We start from the raw sequence: 21,661 nt of genomic DNA on the forward strand, positions 1-21,661 counted from the left end.
CATAAGAAGTTGAGGGCGTTGTTTATTGCAAATGTATGGGCAATGAAACACAAAGCAAGTGCAGATAAAAGGAAACCAGAACAGAGCAATGAAATGAGTGAGGCGGAGCACAACAATGTGATGAAAATGAAACCAGAGCTAAGGTTAATTTTTCCAGAGAAGTGAGAATAAAAAAATGTGTTTTTACACAGCAGTAAAAGTGCAATCATGAAGAGCAAGAGAGGTGCAGCAGCGCGACAGTGAAGGAGATTTTTTTTGTAATGAAATGTAAGGAATTACATTTACAGCAGTAAATGTAAGTAAATATTTTTTATTACAGCAGTATATGTAAAACTTTGTTTTTACAGCAATTAATGTAAAAGAGATTTTTACACACCGGCAGTGTAAAATCTCAGGAGGAAAACAGAGCAATATTTTGTTGTTGAAATGTTTTCTTAGTGGATCCCTCAGTTAAAGAAGAAGGTGCTTTTCCGCACAGTCACTTGGTGAATCCCTCTGTTAAAGAGGAAGGTGCTTTTCAACACAGTGTCATGGTGAATCCCTCTGTCAAGAGGAAGATGCTTTTCAGTATATACTGGTGAATCCCTCTGTCAAGAGGAAGGTGCTATTCAGCACAGTCTCAGGTGAATCCCTCTGTTAAGAGGAAGACTCTTTTGATTGTTTGTGGAACTGCATCTGAAGCATTGTTGGTGAATCCCTCTATGTGAGGAAGATGTTTTTGTAACAGCAGTTGGTGAATCCCTTTGTGTGAGGAAGATGTTTTGTAAAAGCAGTACTGGTGAAATCCCTCTGTTAAGATGAAGACCCATTTTGTAATAGATGTTTTTGTAGCAACTGTTTCTTTTTATGAATACAAGTTTTTATGTGTGTGGGTAAAACTCTGTGTTCGCTGGAGAAATTTTTTTAAACTTCTGCTGCGTTAAGGTCCTAGATAAAAACAGAGCATTGTCTCTGTGTGCAGTTTATTTGTTTTTGGGATTTTAATAGAAAAATTCCCAACAGTGGTATCGGAGCATTGTTCTGCTCTCTTGAATTTTGTTTGAAATCAGCAGAAATTTCCATCTTGGTATCAGAGCCAGTCCAGGCTCTTTGAAGGTGTCAAAGAAGATGAAGGAAGGTTCATTTTGTTGCAGCAGTAAATCTTCTCCAGCAGAGTGAAGTCTCAGGAAAAAGGATTCAGGTATTTCTCAAAGTTCTTTTTGTGTAGCTGCTGAAGACAGTCAGTTGTTTTAAAAACACAATTAAGTAATTTGAAGCATAGTTAAGAATGGCAAGGTCAAAGAAAAAAGTCTCCAAACCTTCTAAGGTTGTGTCTCCCTCTACTACTAAAATAGAAAATAATCCATTTGAAAGCATTCTAGTTGAGGCTCCAAGGTTCGATGGGAACTTTGATATATGGGAAATAAAAATGAAGACTTTCTTACAGTCTGAAGGGATTGAAATTTTGGAATCAGTGATTGATGATAGCAAGATGGACAGAGAATCCAAAGAGTACAATGCAAAAGTAGCAAAGACAATCTTGGATGAACTGCCTGATTCTGTAAAGAAGAATTTAGGAAAATATTCATCAGCAAAGGATATATGGGACAGACTTCATGACCTTCACGCAAAGGGAGCACTGACCATAACTATCAGTCAAGAAGGAAATTCTGAGCCCATCGTAGAAACTGAAAGTGAGAAGGTTAACCTCATCAAACTTCAAGTAAAAGAAAGGGATGAAGAGCTCGCCAAGCTTAAGAAGGAACTTGATCAAAGCAAAAGGAAGCATCATGAAAAAGTCATATCCATGACAAATCAATTGAATAAACCAAAGAAGCAGAAAGATATCTTGTCAAGTCAACTTGAACAAAGGCACAAGAGAGTGAACAAACTTGTAGAAAAGATTGGACAGTACAAAGTAGAGGTCTCCTCCCTTAAGTCTGAACTACAAGAAGCCAGAAAGTAGGCACAAGGAGCTGAAAAGAAAATGGAGAGCAGTCAAGAAGAAATCTCCAAAATGAAGTCAGATATTATCTCCCTTAAAATAGTAGCAGCTGAAGCTACTCGTAGCAAGGAAGAAACTGAGGAACAACTTGCAAAGAAGAATAATGAGTGTGAAAGATTGGAAGAAGAGATTGTCCTCCTCAGGAAAAAGGTTGAAGGAATGAACAAAATCATGAAGAGCTCTCAAGCCTTGGATGACATGTTCAGCTATCACAGATCTCCATCTGATAAATCAGGACTTGGGTATGTAGGTGAACCCTCAAACAAGAATGAAAATGCTTTAAGCAAAGGAGATGTGAAGAACGCAGAAAGAAGTTGTGATGCTCCTAGTTCCAGCAAAGGCAAGGAGAAAGATCAAGGCTATAATAGAATAAATCCTACTCCAAGTAGAAAACCAGCTCCAAGAAGAAATTTAGTTGATGTCAAAGAGGTAGGAGGCAATGGTTATCATCAAAGGATTTCAAGGCAGCAAGGCTTCAGAAGTACACCAAGGAAACCTCCATCTCCCAGGTACCAAAGTTCATTTTTTGGTTATTGTTATTCTTGTTCAAACTTTGGTCATATTGCAAAAAACTGTAGAGCATTTCATAGAGATAGATGTTGTAGTCTCCGACAATCTCCAAGAAACAATTTTGCAAGAAGAAATCATGAATTCTTATTCATGAACAACGTTGAATGCTTCAAGTGTCATAACATTGGGCATATGGCACGTGATTGTAACTTAACATGGGCTCCTACGCAAGCTAGACCCATGCAAAAGAAGAAAGTTACACAAGTGTGGAGAAGGAAGGAAATACAGTGCGAAAGTCCCTTGAGCTCTCCAGCTGATCTAAGTTTCTTTTGAGAAAACTTTGCTGAAAGAAGATGATGCATACATTTAAGGGGAGTCTGTAATTTTTTATCATAATTGCTGAACTCTATTAACAGTCATTCTTTGATGAAGATTTTCTTATAGGGGAGAGATATGAAATTAAATCTGCCATAAAAGCAGAGAAGAAAAGGTTGCAGAATAGCTTGGAGATGCAAAGATTGGAAATATTGCCAGAGGCAGAAAGAAAGAGGATATTACATGATTGGAGTGCCTGAACAAAGCAATGAAAGCGATGAAGGGAACGCTGATATGAATAGGCAGAAAAGCTTTGAATTTTTATGAAGTGTTTGGGTATGTTTGAATGCCCAGCAGTTGAAATTAAGGGGGAGTGTTGGAATATTAATTCCAACTGCAGGCAACATGGACGCGGACGTGGACAGCGACGGCAGCCAGTCAGTTGCCGACTCAGCCAGCACGCAGCAACAAAACCGCTTCAGTAAAACCACCTGACACTCATCGGACCGCCTTTTGCTGTGAGGCAGTTTCCGTACGCTCTCCTCCGACGCAATCAATTTTGGACGCGTGGTCCTCTGTACATTCGCAAAACCTGCCATATCGAAACGTAACCTTCGGCAATCAAAGGGCTTCCAATATTTTTGTCCACCGTCCGATTGTCTTCAATGATCTCCGCCGTCCATTCAATCAAAGCTGCATTCGAGCCTGCATTAAACAACATTGCGTGGAGTAAAATCAAACGTTTCAGTTTGACCGTCGGTTCTGTATACAAGGCCGACTAAATTAATTAACCACCATGCTGAGAATTAAATGGGTTCGTAAGTTGTTGGTAGAACTTTAGGTTTTTAATTACACGGAAGCATGGGCACAAAAATGTATTATTTTTTTTATGTTATTCGTTTTGTGCTTTGATCATTTTTTTATAAATGTATTACAATGAAAAGAATGCACATTGTAGTGCATAGAAAATGGAACAAGGGAAGCACATATGAATTGTGTAAAAATATGTGAAAGTTTTTTTATTAATGTTTGCAATGCAATATGCACAGAAGTGCAGTGAGGAATTGTTACACACAGCAGTGCTAATTACAGAGGCGGCAGCAGAAAAATGAGAGGAGATGCACAGCAGTGCATAAGAAGTTGAGGGCGTTGTTTATTGCAAATGTATGGGCAATGAAACGCACAGCAAGTGCGGATAAAAGAAAACCAGAACAGAGCAATGAAATGAGTGAGGGGGAGCACAACAGTGTGATGAAAATGAAACCAGAGCTAAGGTTAATTTTTCCAGAGAAGTGAGAATGAAAAAAATGTGTTTTTACACAGCAGTAAAAGTGCAATCATGAAGAGCAAGAGAGGTGCAGCAGCGCGACAGTGAAGGAGATTTTTTTTGTAATGAAATGTAAGGAATTACATTTACAGCAGTAAATGTAAGTAAATATTTTTTATTACAGCAGTATATGTAAAACTCTGTTTTTACAGCAGTTAATGTAAAAGGGATTTTTACACACCAGCAGTGTAAAATCTCAGGAGGAAAACAGAGTAATATTTTGTTGTTGAAATGTTTTCTTAGTGGATCCCTCAGTTAAAGAGGAAGGTGCTTTTCAGCACAGTCACTTGGTGAATCCCTCTGTTAAAGAGGAAGGTGCTTTTCAGCACAGTGTCATGGTGAATCCCTCTGTCAAGAGGAAGATGCTTTTCAGCATATACTGGTGAATCCCTCTGTCAAGAGGAAGGTGCTCTTCAGCACAGTCTCAGGTGAATCCCTCTGTTAAGAGGAAAACTCTTTTGATTGTTTGTGGAACTGCATCTGAAGCAGTGTTGGTGAATCCATGTGAGGAAAATGTTTTTGTAACAGCAGTTGGTGAATCCCTCTGTGTGAGGAAGATGTTTTGTAAAAGCAGTGCTGGTGAAATCCCTCTGTTAAGAGGAAGACCCATTTTGTAACAGATGTTTTTGTAGCAGCTGTTTCTTTTTATGAATACAAGTTTTTATGTGTGTGAGTAAAACTCTGTGTTAGCTGGAGAAATTTTTTTAAACTTCCGTTGTGTTAACGTCCTGAGAAAAACAGAGCATTTTCTCTGTGTGCAGTTTATTTGTTTTTGGGATTTTAACATAAAAATCCCCAACAAAGGCTGCGTACGTAACTTCTCTGGGCTGTCAGATGCGTCTTCCGTATCATCTTCTCATTTCCTCTCACTCCTCTATCTAACGCCGATGCTTCCATTACTATCTTGGTACCCAGGTAAACCTAATTTTGGTTTCAAATGGGCATCCTACACGGCCTCTTGAGTTGAGATCAGGGATTTTGAATAGAAATTTGGTGTCGTAAATATATGGATAATGTGGCACCCATAAATTTCTTGACGTGTGTCAATCGTTGCCTCTCGTATTTTCTTTGGTGCACCTCCTTTATTCTCCTCCTGGGATGACGTAAACCCTGCAGAACTTTTCACTGGAGTTGCTTTAGTTATCTCGCCTCTAGATGCGAATTCATGTACTTGTTCATGTTTTTTTTTAATTAAGAACTTTTCACTGGAGTTGCTTTAGTTATCTCGCCTCTAGATGCGAATTCATGTACTTGTTCATGTTTTTTTTTAATTAAGATATTTAAGTCAATAATATTTGAAATAAATTTAGATGCGAATTCATGTTAGTTATTCGTGTGCTTTTTTTTAATTAAGATATTTAAGTCAATAATATTTGAAATAAATTTAGATGCGAATTCATGTTACTTATTCGTGTTTTTTTTTAAATCAATATAACTATATTAAAAACATTTAAATTAATATTGCTAAAATAATAATATTTGAAATAAATTTTTATAGAGTTGAAAATCTATAATAGTTGCCAAACCAATGCTTATAGTTATTTATGAATACAGTCTAATTCTATTCAAAGAAAACTAAGCGACAACTTATAATCTGGAAGCTTTCAATCTTAACTCATGACTACTCCAACTAGGTTATGTGTTTATAGATTTTGAAAATAAATATTTTTTAATAAAAGTAATGTTTTATAAATAATGTAATAAAACAGATGATTAATTTCAAGTTTATTTTTATAACATTTTATAAAATCAAATTAAAATATTTTTAATAAATAATAATAATAGTTTCTTTGCTGGGAGGATAAACTACATCTTATGATATAATTATTTCAAAAAAACATTATCAAAATAATTTCATTTTAAATTTAATATTATTTTTTAAAATTAACTATAACTAAAAGAAAAATTATCCTTCATAGATATTTTAAAGTTCATTTTCATTATAAGTTTAGTTAAAATTATTTGATTAATAAAATAATCACTGAAAGATTAAAAAAGAAATTACTTATTATTAATTATAATGCAAAAGAAATTATTTTCTAATAGTTTTTTACCTGATCATCTCCTTCATAGCTCAGAACAATCTTGTCCCATATCTCTTTTGCGGATTTAAACTGCATTACCTTGACAAATTCTGATTGAGATAGGCATCCTAATAGAGTATTGACCGCATTTGCATTTGTTTCATATTTTTTCTTCTCAGCCAGATCTGTAGGAGTTGCTGAAGGAAAAGTATACCCTGTATCTATGATATCCCAGACTTCTGTACCAAGAGATTGAAGATAGGCAGTAACTCTTATCTTCCAATAAACGAAGTTTGTCCCATCAAAAATCGATGGCCTGATTGATGCATCCCTCTCGTAGTTGCTCATGATGCAAGATCTTTCTTCAAGCGATCAAGCTTCTTCTGAAGAACTTGGCTCTGATACCAATTGTTGGAAATAATACTGAGAGGGCGGGGTGAATCAGTATTATCAAATTCTTTTCAATATGCCTTCCAGATTTATACTTTAATTTATTCTCCAGATATTGATCATTAATTTTTATGTCAGTACCATATAATAATGAACAAGAACCAGAAAAATAGATAAGCACACAAAAGAACACCAGATATAAGGTGGAAACCCAATGTGCGTGAAAACCACCTTCTGCAATATGTCTCTATCTTCTTTCAATTTAGAAACTTCTTTTACAAGGATTTTGTACTGGTGCAGTCCTTTACCAGTACGCAGGCTACAACCTGCAGAGAGCTACAACTCTCTCTCTTTGCTCTTCTACTTCTTTAAGGACCACCTCTCATTAATTTTCAAACTGGATCCAAGAAGATCAAATAATCATCAAGTACATGCAAATCACCCAATCTCCTTATACAGCCAATGAATCACCCAACTACTCAAAATGCTGTAAACAAAAAAGTAATACCAGAAATCTAAACCCAGAACTCTGCAACAATAGATAAAAGACAGCCAATAAATGTTTCAAGACAGGTCCGCAACTTCACCAATATAAACCTGCGGGTATCCGCAGCCTTTCTGTACCTGAACTGCGAAGATCCGAACTATATCCTTCTGATGCTATGTGTACCACCACAACTTCCCCTTCTGCTGAACTGCGTACCTCAACTCAGATACGCACTGCACTATGTGTCAGACCGCGTACCTCCGCACTATCCCTTCTGTGCCTCTGCGTATCTTCGCACTTTGCTTTCTTCTGTGTTGCGTACCTCGCACTACGCCTTCTGATGCGCTACGTACCCCCGCATTGTGTCTTCTCTTGCACTGCGTACCCCCGCACCTACTCCGTGGATCGCCTGCGAACCTCTGATTAGGGCCAAATTAACAGTCCTCTGATGTGCCACAGTCAGTCAGATCCACAAATCTGATCATGCGCCCAAGAGTTCACGACTTATCAATAGATTCACCTTAATATTTCTCCTTGATTTAGATCTTAGCTTTGTAAAACCAAACACCCAAAATTTCAGATCTTAAGATATTCAATGTTTTCACAAGTGACCAGCCAAGTGATCTCCTTCCCCTTTTTATAGTCAGACCCTTATCCACACCATGGGACAAAACCATCAAAAAACAATGCAAGGGATCCAAACCGGGGTTCAATAAATTAGATCCTATACCACAGGCCAAAACCATAGGATCGTAAAAGACAGGCTAAATACCAAGGGCCAATCATAGGATACCCCACGTGAGTGCGCTTCTTCTGCATTGGAGTGAGTGAACTGGGGGACCGCACCTTATGAACGGTGAACCTGCGGGTATGTCTGCACTCCCTGGACGGCGAACCTACGGGACCGCACCTTTTGAAAGATTCACCTGCGAACCTCTTATTTTCCATCATTTTAAGAGCCTGAAAAGAGTTTTGCCACTTGAGTGAGTTGCCATCAAGTACAACACCTGTACCATAGAGCCAAACCAGAATCATAATGCCAACAATTAGTTCTTATCATAGCAAGGTTCATTTTTTTCTTAATGCTTGTGTAACACCCCAAGCTACCTTATTGTAGTTACTCAGTTTCAATTTTTATGTTTTATACATTAAATTCTTACTTTGTGTTGTTAAAATAACAATGACCGAGGCTGGAAAGCCAGTATACATTTGGTTACCTAATTAATGGATAATTAGGAGTTCAGATATGTTAATAAAAATAAAATTGTTTCTAGTAGTTAAAAGAAATAGTTAATAGTTATCATCTGCCCTGGAAAGGGAGATATAGATGGGAAAAGAGTTTGAGGAATCCTAGAGCTAGGTGGAATAAACCAGTGGGAAAACACTCAAGGAAAATCTGAAAAGGTATAGGACTTGAGGATGGACAGTGAAGTCCTGAGGCCAAAGGTACCCAACTATAGCAGGATATATTTACTAATTGTAAAGAAACGAAAGTGCTTGAAGGAGAGCCTGGACGTAATTCCTAGACTCGCCGTTGGGAGAAAAGACTTTCGAGACAGAATTGGAGCTATATGTTTACAAGCAGTAACCAGATAAGTAACATAGATTTCTTTCTTTTTTTGATCAAGTGAGAGTAGGTCCTTCTATTCAACTATATATAAAAAGAAAAAATTACATAATGTAGATAATAACCAAAGGAGCTTTGGCCCACAAAATTGTTGAGCCACACAAAAACTTTGTTACCGAGCCGAAGGCTCACAAACCAGGCCAAGGGCCCACAAAACATTACAAAGTAACCTCCGTAGAACAAGCATTCTCCAAGACCGTGTGATCTGCCTCCAAATATCTAACGGTCGAGAGGCGATTTCGGGTAGCCTTCAAGCTTACCTTTTAACTTTTTAATCGGACCCGATAAGAAGAATGAACCAACTCTATAATCTATTTCAGGTCCGCCTGGGGAGATAACCCACAAGTAGATTAGCTGCCTGAAATCCACAAGATGCGATCAATCCTGAAAGGACTATGTAACTAGCATGGAACTTAACTGCTCTTTCAGACCCGAAACCTAATAAAGACACCACCTAAGTAAATTTTGGGTCCATTTGGAATGTTAACAGTCTTGCTTTTTGCCACACGAAATTCATAGGATTACTTCGATTTCACCATCCTGCCACCACTTCAACTAAGCCCATGGCACAACTTATTAAAAGGCCATATTTAATGTATTTTGGATCCATACGAAGACTTGTCCTATATGTAGTTTCCCGCCTGAGAACCATAGGTTTATAGATTTCTGGGTGCATCTTCCCGCCTGAAAACCAAAGGTAGAATTTAGTTGGGTACTTGACATACTGCTCGCTCTTTACCATCAACTGGTTCCCTGTGTAGACAAAAATTTCTCTGTTTCCATCAGTATTCATTCTGCTTATTTCCCCTGCTCTGATAGAACTCCCTGTCTAAGGTTGCCTATCTATCACATTCTTCCCGCAATCATCCTTGGGGAGTCCCTATCCAGTCATATCTTTTATTGCTTTTGGAACAGAGTACGCCTTCATTTGCCAAAATATCCGCTAATCTATTGGTTGTTCGACGCACATGAATAAAAGTAAGGGTTCTCATGGCTTGCAGGTGGGATTGAATACATTGATAGACTTGCAGTAACTGCCAGTGTCTCGACACTTTGTCTGGTGCTGAGCCATTGCAAATTTTCTTGACCAAATTAATTATCAATTCCGAATCAGCTTCAATTATTGTATTATGTAAATTTGAGTCCCTCAAGATTTCTAGGCATTGCTTAAGGGCCATGAGCTCTGCCATATAATTAGTGGCCTTCCCTAAATGACTATGAAAGATGGCTTTTATGAAACCAATTATCGTCTCTTATGACTCCTCCATACCCAACCATACCAGGGTTTCCTTTTGAGGCTCCATCTATATTGCATTTCATAAAACCATGAGGGGGAGGTTTCCAAAGGTCCTTATCAACTATTATGTGATGTACAGTCTTGTTTATGCTCTGGGGTAAAAGCCCTTGTCGGCCCAAATGAAGAAGTATATGCACATCCTGATCTTGAGGTTGGTTCTCAAGGGGGTTTTTTATGAGGGTTCCTACAGTCTTTTTGAGCTATCTTATAATCTAAGCCATGATGCTCTGGGATGAACCCATATTGTTCTTGAAGATTTTATTGTTGTGTTCTTTCTAGACATCCCAGATTAGAAAGCCTAGAACCAAAGCCCAAGCTTTGTTGATTATTTCATTTTCAAAGAAATTTTTCCTCCAATTCCTAAAAGTATCGGTGATGTTGCCAATGTCCTTGTCTATTTGTCTAAAGATTGAAGCCACCCAATTCCACATGGTGGAGGTGAATGGGAAGAGGTTGAGAAGGTGTTCCATAGTTTCTTCTTGTAATTCACATAGCTGGCATTTAGATGGACCGGCTACCCTCCTTTCCTAAGGTTTTCCCAAGTCAGAATTTTTTTATGTTTCACTAAGCACATGAACAATTTAATTTTCATCCAATTTTGGTTATGCCATAGGTCCTTCCATACCTTATCAGGGTTTGGAAATTCAATCCTAAGGGTTATTCGCTTGGCCTCTTTGAGGTTAAAGTTGCCTTCATTGTTTTTACCCCATCTCAGTTGGTCTGAATGATCCGGATCTTGGGAGGAGGCCCGCAAGATCTAAAAGATTGAAAGTGATCTTGGGAGGAGAGACCCCCAAGATCTGAAAACTTGCATTGCCAGAAGAAAAATAGGAGAATGCCCAATAAACAAAACCACAAAGAAACTTTTTTATTAAACCCGATAATAACTATAAAGGCTACATTGTGGCGGACAATCTGTCCTTTTACAAAATGTGACTTGTTACTTATAGTATTTTTCAGTTACAATACCACGGGTCAATTCCATGGGTGAATGAATACCATGGGTGGATTTTACAATACCACGGGCAGATGCCATTTACAATACCATGGGTAAATTCCATGGGTGAATGAATACCATGGGTGGATTTTACAATACCACGGGCGGATGCCATTTACAATACCATGGGTAAATTCCATGGGTCAATGAATAATATGGGTGGATGAGTACCATGGGTTGATGCCATTTTCCATTCGGATCATTCCTCCCTCCTTAAGAAGCAATAGTCCCCATTGCATAAAGTTCCCTCCTGCAAAGCCTTTGTTGAATATGAAGATCCACTGAAGATAAGGGTTTTGCGTGGTTAACCCGAAACCCTGATAAATGAAGATCCAATGATAGAGATACCCTGTAATGCTTGTGACCAACTGTGATTCTGACAATGTACGGCCTAGCAAATGGACTTCGATGAAGTTTGGGTTTGTGGATGGCCCACAACCGTGATGTTGGTTGCTGATGAAGTAGCAGGTGCCTACATAGCCTGGGGTGGGAGGGCACATCTCCAAATAGCCCAAGCCAATTGCTGCTATGTTGAAACTGATGAATGTGAAGCAGGTGCCTACTAAAGTGGGGTGGGAGGGCACGTCTCCAATGGAAACCCACTCTGAATGCTGCTCCAGAATTAAAATGGACATAACTCGGCCAATATAACTCAGAATATTTATTATAACCTATTTTTGGAAGCAGAAGGACCATTTTGCATCTTCCCATGTGATGGAAATCCTTATCTGGGCACTCTGAGATCTCAGATTTGTGCTGCAACAGTTCCGCCGTCACAAAAATTCTGATAAAATAGCTGATTTTAAATCAGCGATATCTCCCACATCCGGACTCCGATTTGACCCATTTTTTTTTGAAATTGGGTGATTTTTCGAGAGGAATCCAGATCTGGTATTTGATTTTGTTAAGTTTGTACCAAATGTTTCAGATCGGATCTGAAAAGTCGCCGCCCAAAAAAAATCCTGCAAAAAAAAATGAAAAAAAAGAAAAAATTCTTCCTGCTTGACCCAAGAAAGTGCTTTGTGGAGGTTGTAGCACATGCCTGAAGTTTGTTGAATATTGCTGCAAAATTTGAAACTGAAACATGCATCAAACCCTCATTCCCATGGAATCATAACCTGTTCCGATACCACTGATCCGGATCTTGGGAGGAGGCCCCCAAGATCTAAAAGATTGAAAGTGATCTTGGGAGGAAAGACCCCCAAGATCTAAAAACTTGCATTGCCAGAAGAAAAATAGGAGAATGCCCAATAAACAAAACCACAAAGAAACTTTTTTATTAAACCTGATAATAACTGTAAAGGCTACATTGTGGCGGACAATTTGTCCTTTTACAAAATGTGACTTGTTACTTATAGTATTTTTCAGTTACAATACCACGGGTCAATTCCATGGGTGAATGAATACCATGGGTGGATTTTACAATACCACGGGCAGATGCCATTTACAATACCATGGGTAAATTCCATGGGTGAATGAATACCATGGGTGGATTTTACAATACCACGGGCGGATGCCATTTACAATACCATGGGTAAATTCCATGGGTCGATGAATAATATGGGTGGATGAGTACCATGGGTTGATGCCATTTTCCATTCGGATCATTGGATCTGTTCTATAGGTTGTACGTCAAAGTCTGCGTAGATTCCTATTCAGACAAGCACAAAAATCCAGAAGAAAAATAGGAGAATGCCCAATAAACAAAACCACAAAGAAACTTTTTTATTAAACCCGATAATAACTGTAAAGGCTACATTGTGGTGGACAATCTGTCCTTTTACAAAATGTGACTTGTTACTTATAGTATCTTTCAATTACAATACCACGGGTCAATTTCATGGGTGAATGAATACCATGGGTGGATTTTACAATACCACGGGCAGATGCCATTTACAATACCATGGGTAAATTCCATGGGTGAATGAATACCATGGGTGGATTTTACAATACCACGGGCGGATGCCATTTACAATACCATGGGTAAATTCCATGGGTCGATGAATAATATGGGTGGATGAGTACCATGGGTTGATGCCATTTTCCATTCGGATCACTGAAGATGTTGATGTCAGAATCTTTCTCTATTCCAAGATGACTATAAGAGCTTTTGCCTATGCCTTCAATGGGGAGTCATCACTATATACCAGGTTCTTTCATATTCTCCATTTTCCATCGCTTCTATCCTGATCCCAGAAGTCATTTACCCTGAGTAACCCTTTGTCGGCAGTATCATTCTTGAGATTGGAAAATTCTTCTCTTAACAGTTTAGGTTCCTGTTGCTAATTACCTTCCCAAAACCAAGCAAGGTTTCCATCTCTGATTTCCCAGAAACTGTGTTTCTGAACAATGGCTTTATTCTCCCAAGCTTTGTTCCAAATGTGGGAGCCTTTGATGAGCCTAGACATTCTTATGTAATCCCTTTCTTGCCAATTTTTTGCATATTTCTATTTCCATACTTCGGCCCAAGGGGAAACCGATTCTTTTAGCCATCTCCACCATAGTTTTGCCCCCAGAACTTTGTTTAGGATTTCAGGGTCATTAAGTCCCAAACCTCCATGTGTCTTAGGTTTATAGATCTTTTCCCAGGCTACCAAAGCCCATTTCTTTTTCTCTTCCCCTTTGCCCCAAAGAAAATCTTTTTGGATATTTCTAATGTGTTGCACAACTCCTTTAGGAGCTGGAAGGGCTAAAAACATGAAGATGGGGATAGTTTGTAGGATAGCTTTTGTAAGCACTAATCGTCCTGCTAAATTCAAAGTCCTCTTTGTCCATTTCCGGTTATTGTCCTAGAGTTTATTAGTAATAGGCTCCCAAACTGCCTTGCTTAGAGGTTTATCTGTTAGAGGTACTCCCACATATTTGGAGGGTAGCATATCTCTTTGAAATCCTAGAATTCTAGTGAGGTTTCTCTAAATAGAAATATCAGTGTTAAAAAAGAAAATCTTTGATTTGGTAAGGCTTACCTCTGTGCTCGCAACCATAGCAAAGTCGTTCAGGATTTGTTTGAAGGCTCGAGCTTCCTTAACCGTGGGTGTACCCTATAGAATGGTGTCGTCCACAAATTGTTGATGGGTCAATGCATCCCCATTCAAAGTGAGTTTAAGACCCTGGATTTTTCCTTCTACTTTGGCATATTTGATCGCATTGCCTTGTCCTTCCATTATGAGAATAAAGAGGAAGGGTGAGAGCAGATCTCCTTGTCTGAGTCCTCTCGAAGGCTTAAAGGTTTTGGATGGTGAGCCATTTAGCAGGATTGAAAAACTTGAAGTGGTTACAAGGGTCATTACCCATCTTAACTAGTTATGATCAAGGCCATATGCTATTAGTACTTCCCTGATGTATGCCCAGCTTAGCTTATCATAAGCCTTCTCTAGGTCAAGTTGTATGATCATGTCTACCTGCTTATTGCTCTTAAGTGAGTGAACCACCTCGTGAGCTTGAATGATGTTATTAAGAATTTTCCTGCCTTCCACATATCCAATTTGCTTTTCAGACACGAGAGTTGGAAGAAGGGGCTTAAGCCTGTTTGCAATTATTTTGGAAATATTTTGTACACTAGAGTGCATAATGCTATGGGTATGAATCTATCCGGTGTCATAGCATTATCCTGCTTTGGAATCAAGGATATGAAAGAGGTGTTGAGAGCCTTCAAAACAGTTTTGTTTTTCCTTGAGTCCTCCACCACATCAAGGATATCTTACTTGACTACTTCCCAACATGATTTGAAGAAGTCAACGTTGAAACCATCTGGACCTGGAGCTTTCCCATTTTGCATCTCTTTGATGACTTCGCTAACCTCCTCTTCATTCACTGGCCTGTTAAGATTATGATTGTCTTCTCTTGTCATAAGCTTGGGAATGTGCTTTGCGAAGTCATTGATGAATTGTGATTTGTCTATGAGAGGCTCCTCTGTTATGCCTTAGAAATGTTGAACCAGAGAAGCTTCTATTTCTTTGTGGGTGTTGATTTTTTTTCCTTGAGTATCTTTGATTTTTGAAATCCTATTATGAGACCTATGATCCATGGTATATTTGTGAAAAAACCTTGTATTCCTTTCTCCTTATTTTAACCATTGTACCCTCGATTTCTATTTCCAGAATATCTCCTCTTGCTTGCATAATCCTTCCCATTCATGTTGAAGATAATCAGCTTGTTCCTTACTCTCCTCAGTGAAGCCATCTGTGATGATGACCTAGTTAATTTCCTGTAGCTTCCATTCCACTAATTTTTTGGCTTCAAAGATATTGCCAAACTCCTTATTATTCCAATCTTTAAGCTTGAGTTTGATGTGTTTCAATCTCTGATGCAGAAGGAACATTTTAGTACCCTGAACGTGCATATCTTCTATCCACCATTTACCGATATTGTTGATGAAGTCAAGATGGGTAAGCCAAATGTTTTCAAACATGAAAGCCCTGTTTCTCAGAGTTCCTATAAAGTACGCCTCAAGTTGAATAGGCCAGTGATTCAAGCCTCCAAAAGGGAATATCATAGTTGATAAGTCAAGGCCTGTGAGGATGAGGTCCTCCAAGATAATGAATTTGTCTAGTTTAGAGGCCACTTGAGACACTCCTCCCCTCTTATTATTCCAGGTGAAGATACCATTCCTTGTCTCTATATCTACTAGCCTCATGTTGTTTATGAAATTCCGAAATGCTATGGAATCTCTGCCAAGTGATCTGGTCCCACCTTTTTTTTCCAATAGAGTCCTGATCATATTAAAGTCCCCTCCCAGAATCCAGGTGATAACCGGATGTCTTTCTCTTAACTCCTCCAGTGAGGTTAGAAGCCTGAGTTTGTCTTCAAGCTTTTGCGAACCATATACATTTGTGATCAAATAAACTTCCTTGTCCCCCAAAGGTTGGATGACCACTGATAGATAGTTCTTGGATGCTTCATCATCTAGAATTCCAAGTTTCTGAGGGTTCCAAAGTGTGAGAATTCCTCCTACTGCTTTGTCTGCTTTAACTTCTAGAAATTCATACTCAATAAGCCATTTGCTATGTATCTCTCTTATTTTGTCTATTAAACATTTTGTCTTCTGGATAAATATCATATCTGGTTTTTCTTCTTTCATTCTATTGCTGAGGTTTCTTTTTTTCCTTTTACTTCCTAGACCCCTAATATTCCATGTTGTAAGCTTCATTAAGAAAGATTTTTAAATGAGTAACTAGTTAGATCTTTCATCTTGCCTGAGTTGATCATGAGTTTTCCACACTCTATCAACAGTTCATTCTATCTTTTTCTTCCTCTTTTCCTACTTGGGTTCTTGGGAGCTTATCCCAATGTTGCCTCCATCATTTTAACCCCTCCGTTGTCCTGAACATCATGGCTTCTTTTGACCCCAGAACATTTTTCCTGAGTTTGCTAGAGGAAGAGTTGTTGTACTCTGTTAAAATCCTCTTGAGGTGACGAATCCATACCTTTGGTAGTTACTTTCTCTAGGAAATTTTCCAGATCGAGATGCCCCCTTTCAAGAATATCCTGTAGTTCATGATCCTCCGTACCCACTTCGCTTGGGGTCATCTCTTGGTCCCTATCAAGTTCCATAGTGCTTGGCAGATCCTCCTTTTGTTGGTTGTTTTCATGTCTATTCTCCATGTTGTCATCCTTTTTCTTCTCTGCAATACTTTCCTCTCGTTCTTGGTTCACTTTATTGTTCCCATCTTCTTCTTCTAATATCTTGAACCTATTATGACTAAGTTTTTTTTCCTCATTGATTTTCTTCTGGTTCTTTCTCCCTCCTTTACCTTTGCCTCCCACTTTTCACTTTCATTTCCTGAGGTGGCCTTAATACTACTCTCCATTTTGTTTAAAGGGCAATCTCTGAAGAGGTGCCCAAGTTCATGGCATTTGTGGAATCTGAAAGGGACATGCTCGTAGTCCACCGCCTGCACCCATTCTTCATCATATACTTCTATAATTATTTCATCCTGTAGAGCTCCAGAAAGGTCCATTTCTATGCATATTCAGGCAAAGGAGGTGTATTTTCCTTGTAGCGTGGCCTATGATATTTTTTAAAAATGCCCTATTTTATTGCCTATGGCTTTTAATGATTTTGGTAGAAAATTATCTAGAGGTAGGAAATAGAGTCTTATCCATACTAGCATCGAAGTGAATGTCTCTCATTTCGGGACAAAATTCATCACCCATGGCCGCATATAGAGGCCTGCACTAGCATAGAAATATGGTCATCCTTCAAACACCTTGTATTTATCCTATAGGTTTGTAAACACTACTGTGAAGAAACCCTTGGATCCAAGGTGCAGATCTATTTCTCCCTTAGGTTTCCAATGATTCTTTATCCATGCATGTAAAGCTTTCTCTGTTGGCCATAACCCCATGAATTTGCATATCACTGCATAAGTCCCCATGTGCTCCTTATGTGCCTATAGCGCTGGATCACTTAACACCACTTAGGGTGTGATTATTGCCCTAGGTTTACATGGTCCTGTCCGATTTTTGGGGTCAGCTTTATGACTGTCTCCTCCTATTCGTCTCTCTTCTGAATTCTTCCTGGGTATCTGCCTACCCCTGTGATCTACTGTTTTCCTATTTTCATCTTTCTAAACTCCCGGTTTCCGCTTCTAGTGGCTTCTTGAAGTGATTTGAGACTACCTGATTATAGGAGGGAGTGGAACTCGCCCCCTCTTGCCCCTCCATGGTGCTCAACACTGATATCCTGCTACAAACCCTAGCTCTATGCATTTTTCCTCAAGAAGATATCCGATCAGTAACATAGATTTCATTCAAGAAATGATAGTGAATTATAGAAATTATTCATTTAAAGCACTAGAATAAATTAAGGGAGACACTTCTCGAAACTATTTTCAAAAATTTCTATCAAATTTTATCTAAATCTTACTATAATTTCCATTATTTTCAAGACTAATTTATAAGTTTTTTAGACTAAATTTATCTACACAACCAATATTGGTAAATTAGTTGATATATATATTAATTACACCGATAGGCACCCCCCCATCAGAATCGACAAGTTAATCATTTTCTTAATTAATCTTTTTGATCGGATGGACTAAATTGAAATATGCCAGTATATTCTCGCAATCGTCACTAAATCAATGAATGAAATTCATAGCAGTAACTTTCTTGCATGTCTAAAACACATGTTTAGACCTTACTTCAATTAGTTTTTTACAAAGCATGATTAAAAATTTATTGTGCCTCTTTTTGATAACCACGTATGTAGGATTAAGAAAAAATGAAATAAAAAAATTAGTGTCGAACACTCGTCTTTCACAATGCCTTTGAAAGTGGTCTCTTTACTGTTGGAAATAATACTGAGAGGGGGGTGAATCAGTATGAGCAAATCAATATAAATTTTCCATTTCATACTCTGATTCATATATGATACTTCAGTTAAGGGAACCTGCATGTACACGCAACTGTGTTTAATGCAACTAGCGAATATCTAGTAAACTTATTATTCATTTAATTCATCATATGTTGATCTTTAATCAGTGCATCAAAACTTCATTAACCATGTAAACAGAAACAGGTGTAGTAAAAGCAGAACATATCATCACACATAAGAAACACACATGAACACCATGATATAAGGTGGAAACCCAATGCAAGACAAAAACCACCTGCTGCCGTCTTCCTTTAATATAATAAAAACATGTTTACAATCTTGTACTCGCACATACTCATACCAGTACGCAGGCACCCACCTGCATAAGGCTACAACCTTCTCTCGTTATCTAGCTACTAGTGGAAGGGAGCTACAACCCCCTAGCTCTTGTACTAGCTGATATATTTACTAGTACGTAAGTGTTGGCCTATAGAAGGCTACAACCTTCTCTCTACCACGTTTCATAAATTTTCCGACTGGATACTCCTGGATCACAACACCATTATATGAAGGCCATGTTTCATCCAATTTTCATACTGGACCCATCAACAACATTGAAGCTCAAAATCAATCACCACTTGAACATTCAAAATATTGTCATCAAAACACAGTCACTAGAACACAGAGCAAAACCCATAACTCTGCAACACCCACTAGAACCAATTGTAAATTCAGATATCACATTTCATAATGTATACGTGACTCTAATGAACCGAACCAGCATGTATATGCGCTTTTACCAAAGCCAACCAGCATACAGATCTGAAAATAATTACTTATACCTTCACTGCAATTTTCTACTTCAGACATACCTAGATCATCATACATAAAGGATAAAACATACATCAGTTTTCAGATCTGAACTATTCATACCATATAATGATAATGCATTTTAGTCTTCATGATCTCGATCCATCAACCTTCATTCGCCACATAGATGCAACCTGCATGCTGGACCTCACACTTCATCAGCTATTCAATACTTACTCATCTTTCACTTAATGGCCCAATGATCTTCTCCTCCTTATATAGGTTTAGGCATCTCTTAATACCATGGTCCAAAACCACGTAGGACCAATACTTTGGACCTAATACCTGGGTTCAATACCTCAGACCAACTACCATGGACCAATAGCATGGATCAAAATACCATGGACCAAATACCACAGACCAAAACTTAGTTTTCCAACATGTACGTGCCTTTCCTTTTGTGAAAATGTGTGTGTATGCTATATGCTCCTTTTGGTCTGCTAACCCGCGTGTATACGTGCTTTTGTCATGGTGAACCTGCGTATACCTCTTTTTGATCATTAACTCTTTGTTATTGACCTGCTGCACTATGATTCTGTTATCTGAGTGAGTTGCCATCAAGGACAATGCCTGTATCATAATGCCAACAATCTCCCCCTTTGGACTTGATGGCAACAACAATACCTTTGGACTTGATGGCAACAACAATACCAAGTCACTCTCCCCCTTTGACATCAAGGGCAAAGGGCGGACCAAGATATTCTCTCCCTTTGATATTCATTATGTTGTCCATACTCCCCCTGAGTACATGCTGAAATCTCTGATTGAACTCCCCTTGAGTACATGCTGGAATCTCTGATTGAACTCCCCCTTTGTACATGCTAAGATGCACTAAACCATCCTTGCTCCCCCTAAGCACATGTAGAGTCTACAAAAATATATTCAAAAGAAATACATGGCTCTATGACTTAACTAAGTGAGTATGACCTCCCTATCACCAACGACTCATACATACATCAATCTCCCAACCAAGTGGGGATACACCATTTTTTACTCATCCACCCAACCAAGTGGGGATATACCAAATGTTTATACATGACTGAAATAGACATTATTACATCATCCTTCCCATGCAAAGTGGGGTTACATAATAGGTCTTTTCATGACCTTTACATCAAATGATATACATGCCTTTTATAACAATGACCAGCAATCTAAACAAGACCATGATAGTCATCAGCAACTATCATACACCATATATGATCTGCACCATAAGCATCTGTCACCAGCATCCAGACCTGTAACCTACAATACCATTCTCTTGGCCAACCAAAAATAAGTAGCAATATGTACCATAATGCAAACAATGCATTATTCAAAGCATATGCTCCCCGTGAACCTGTGCCAACCAACACGTACCATGACCAAACCATATTAGACTTATTTTCTTGAGTCTGTCCTACTGCCTTTTCTTCAGAGCACCATATATGTGATTGTGCAGCCTCTAACTCGCGTATATACGCGACTTCACTTCATAATAGCTGCGTATGAAAATTGGAATACTGAAGTTTTACACTTTCAGCTTCCCCTGGGTCTGTCATGTCTGCAAATTGAGCTATGCCATATCTTTCTGACAATAATTTTGTCTTCTTCAATACCTAGGATTGAGATGATGTATGCTTCTTTTGGTTTGGTGTCCGAATTTTGCTCCTGCACTCCTTTACTTTATGTCCAAACTTGTTACACGCATAACATCTTACATGTTTCATATTCCCTTTATTGCAATCAACAGCTTTTTGACGAAACATATTGCAAGCAAAACAATATCCCTTAAAGTACCTGGAAATTGACGATCTTTCTGTGTGACGGCCTTGAGCCATTCTACTTCTGCATCTTTCTGCAACATATCCAAAGTTATGACATACATACACTCAACATTATTCATCTGTGAACATAACTGACTATCACTTCCATAGTTTGGAGTAAAAGATTTTCTTTGACGGATTTCTTTCCTTGGTTGTTGATGTGGCTGACCTCTTATCTCCTTGTTGAGCATTTCAAGTTTTGCATTAGAGTTCCTTGCCTCAGCCTGAGAGCTAGATTCGCCTTCAATATATTCATGAAAACCAAGACCAGTTTTGATAGCAGGGGATCTTTGACTACTAAGAATATCATCCAAAATCTTAGTACTGTATTGAAATCATAACAGTTTATCCTTTTCTTCTAATTTACCTTTTAAGATATTTACCTCAACTTTTTTTTGCTCTTCCTTTTCCAGATGTTGTTTCTTTAAGATTTCTGCAACCTTTCTTCTTTCTTCCACTTATTGCCTTAATTCGAGAACTTCATGTTCTTGTTCTTCAAGAGCTTCTTCTTTCTGCCTTTTTGATTCTTCAAGATCTTCTTTTAGAGAGACGATCTTAGATTCAAGTCTCTAGATTGTTATACTCTGATTATTTATTTCATTTCTTAATGATATCACTACATCCTGCAGCCGCTCTCTTACTCTGGTTACTCCCTCCAGCTGAATTTTCAATTTGGTAACTTCTTCTTCTTCTACATCATTATTTTCATA

The sequence above is a fragment of the Pinus tabuliformis genome, chromosome 7, assembly GCF_031772625.1.
Source record: "Pinus tabuliformis cultivar Carrire ecotype Pingquan chromosome 7, CPIR1, whole genome shotgun sequence".
Lineage (NCBI taxonomy): Eukaryota > Viridiplantae > Streptophyta > Pinopsida > Pinales > Pinaceae > Pinus > Pinus tabuliformis.